We start from the raw sequence: 3,771 nt of genomic DNA on the forward strand, positions 1-3,771 counted from the left end.
TACATACATACATCCATACATACATGCATGCATACATACATACGTACGTACATACATACATCCATACATACACGCATGCATACGCACGTACGTACGTAAGTACATACATACATACATACATAATACATACATACATACATACATACATATATGCATACATATATGCATGCGTACGTACGTAAGTACATCAGTCCATCCATCCCTCCATCCCTCCATCCCTCCATCCATCCCTCCATCCATCCATCCATCCATCCATCCATACATACATACATACATACGTACATACATACATACGTACATACATACATACAGGTACATCCCCACTTATACATACATACACGTAAAATATGAAAGCATCTCTGGTCCCATTAAAGGCACCGGCCCTGACGGTGTCTCTTCTATTATCTGTAACCGTTGCGTCTCAGATGTAACCCCTATTCTCAACAAACATTTCAATTTCTCTCTCTGCAGAACATTGTCCCGATCTTCAGGAACATGTTACAGTGTAACCATTTCCAAGAAGTACACCCTATGTGATACCCCAGCTACCTACCTATCTCTCTCCTTTCTGTTTTAACATCTTAAAATCGTTAACAGTCGTTAGTAACCACCTTCTCCAACAACTTGAGGCCCACGATCTCCTTAATAACTTGTAACTAGTACAGCTTTTGTAAAGCCAGGTCTACTGAAGGCGTGCTCTCACTCAGAAATTTTAAGATAGCAAGACATCGGGAAATTCGTGACTAAGCTGTCTCGTTTATGAGCTCCATCCGTCTCTCGTTTCTTGGTTTGGAAGTGTCTTGTTAGATCGCGCCTACGCTGCGAGCGGCGTATGCTGATAAACACACAAATGCACACACAAACACACTCACATACACACACTCTCTCTCTTTCTCCCTCTCTCTCCCTCTCTTTCTTTCTCTCTGATCAACACTCTGATGTAACTAAATCCGATATACTCCAGGTTTAAATTACACACATTTTGTCCTGTAAATCAACGACCTACTTGCTGTCCTTCATAATATTCGCACTCAGTCCTTCATAACGTTCCGCATACAAGCGTCCTCCACGTGTGACTAATTATATGTCACTCCGAACCAACATTGCCTTATCAAACATAGTCCCCGAAGTCATTTTCCAAAGATAACGTACCGATAGGCACAATCACCACTAATATCCAGAAAACTATGATACAACCATTCCCCTAGTCACAGACAACACACAACTAAATCCCTCCGAGTAGCTAATGTGATGATCTCACATTCAAAATGATAGCAGAAAGTGCATCATCATACACTAAACTTCTACTCCAAGGGTAAAAGATACATCAGCCTCTGCTAGTTGTTAATTCTCTACAAAGTTTTTGAGAGACGCTCAATGCGCACATCTGACACGGTACAATTGCGCAAAGTACAAATACGCAGGACTGTATCATGAAAAACAGAAGCGACCCAACTGATTGCCTCACAAATACACTTCCACAGCTTACGTGTGCTCACTCTCATTTTTGCCGCTAATACTACTACGGCATCTGTTTCCCTTTCATGACTAAACTATTAAAAAAAAATTCATGTTTACAACCAATCACATTGTATACATGTACTCACACACACACACATGCACACATGCACACAAATGTATATCTACATAGTAAACGCATGCACTCTCCGGATACATTGAATCAGATGCATAGTAAAAGTTTGTAAAGCATTTCAGTGATTCTCCATTCGAGGCTGCTGGCTGAACATAGGCACTCAACTACATAAGCATATGGAATATACTTTGAAGCCCACACATAAAGAGCAATGAAACTTGCGTTCTGTTACGACATACATACTGACAATGGGTGCAAGTTTATCCACACGCACACGTGTATGCATCCATTAACCAATTCAGTAACCGCGGACCACAAGAACTGTCATGACTTAAAGACAGGGGCCTTGCCACTTCGTTAGTGACCGGCTTGAAAGGTAAAAAAAAGGAATTAGAAAAAATTTCAAATAATCCGAAAGAAACATACGTACTTACACACACACATACATACATACATACATACATATATATATATATATACATATATATATATAAAAATCAAAGGTAGAACAGAAATAGCACAACAAAACAGAAGGCATCAAAACACAACATGCGGAAAAAGGGACGATAGCGCGTCAACAGCAAACAGAAAAAAACACGATACAAGATACACGGATCATTCGCAGCCGATTACCTCTTCAGTCGGAGTCCGGGGGAATGTCTTCGTGGTTTCTCCCACTTATCTCCGATACTGATACTACTACTACTACTACTACGATATATATTTTTTTTCTTTTTTTTTCTTTAAGTTTCAGCTTAGAGCTGCGGCCATGCTGATGCACCACCGTGTTGCTACACTGTTATTACAGGCAGCCTCTTACAATATGTGGCACTTGGTGAAGAATGGAGTTTGATTTAGCAACTCTTATTTGCACCTCCTGCCGCGAGGTAGGTTCATCTGGGACTCTCGATAGGAAGAGGTCCAGCTTTGATTTAAAAACTCCTACATCTACTTTGTGCAGATTCCTCAGGCATATATTTGTTTTTATTTTGAGTTATGAATAAACTGAAAGATTACTCAATTTGTACAGTGCAGCCGTATAGAGATGCAAACAAAAATTGCATTACTTTCTGACTCATCCTCGTATTTATTATAGTAGACAAGTTAAGGCAATTGGTAGTCTTCATCGGATACTCCGATGAAGGCTAGCAGACCGAAGCTTTGCAGTCACTGTCGCCATCCTTCTTGGAAAAGTATTATATATAATAGATAACAAGTCGTATAGTCTATGCTTGGTAGCTTACCGGTAAAGCACGTTCATTTTCCCAGTGTTAGTTGTGTATTGACCAAATATATATATATATATGAGTGCGTATAAAGAGAAAACATTAGATAGATTAAAGTAAAGAAGACATGTAAAAACTTACTTTTGCTATTGCTGATTTAGTTGTTATATAAGCCTGGAAGAGAAGTCACTTGTCCGGAAAAAGCAGTGCGTGGTGGCTGTAGAGACGATCAGACTTCTGAAAGATCGAACAAATGTGCAAGTACAATTGAATATTGGTGTTTCAGTTTGGCGATTAAGTGTCAGCTTTTATAAAAAGTGAGAATCGCCCACCTACATATCCACCTGTCATCATACGCCACGCAGCTTCATGCAGCTTTTGCTATCATAAATCATAAGCATCCCAACACAGCCATTACTGCCAGCGACACCAGTGATAGCCGACTACGAAGACAATGAAATAAACAATAACTGCACCCTCCACCGTCACTACCACCACCAGGACTACAAACATATGTTTCCAAAGATCAGGATAAATTCCCAGAGAGAGAGAGACAGACAGACAGAGACAGAGACAGACAGACAGAGACAGAGACAGACAGACAGAAGGGAGGGACAGCGAGAAATTTTAGGGAAAGAAGCTATGCTTCTTTAAAACTGTTGTTGTTGTTGTTATTTAACCATCGGCTGGATTTGATTGAGAAGATCTATAATCGAAAAGATGTCATAAATGACCATGCTGCCTGTTGTTTTCAGTTGTCAACTGTCTAATACTACATCATAGAAGGCAGCTTTAGCAGCAATAAATCTATGGTGGCTTTCTTGTTGGCTGGTAAATGGAGAGGTTTTCGCGCTTACCCTATAAATATATATATATGTATATATATATATATATATATCTATATATATATACATACATACATATATATATATAGTCAATATATATATAGTC

At 39.3% G+C, this 3,771-nt stretch overlaps 1 long non-coding RNA gene across 1 annotated transcript in view; it reads right to left on the minus strand.

Moving 5' to 3' along the window:
• The window catches only part of LOC106875602 (uncharacterized), an 18,914-nt gene extending 15,794 nt beyond the window's left edge, over nucleotides 1–3,120 (minus strand). The window contains exon 1 of the long non-coding RNA XR_008264161.1: nucleotides 2,962–3,120. This is a non-coding gene — a long non-coding RNA (uncharacterized LOC106875602). The remainder of the gene's footprint in view (nucleotides 1–2,961) is intronic.
• Between the last annotated feature and the right edge of the window lie 651 nt (nucleotides 3,121–3,771).

This window comes from Octopus bimaculoides, chromosome 5 (genome assembly GCF_001194135.2).
Source record: "Octopus bimaculoides isolate UCB-OBI-ISO-001 chromosome 5, ASM119413v2, whole genome shotgun sequence".
Taxonomy (NCBI): domain Eukaryota; kingdom Metazoa; phylum Mollusca; class Cephalopoda; order Octopoda; family Octopodidae; genus Octopus; species Octopus bimaculoides.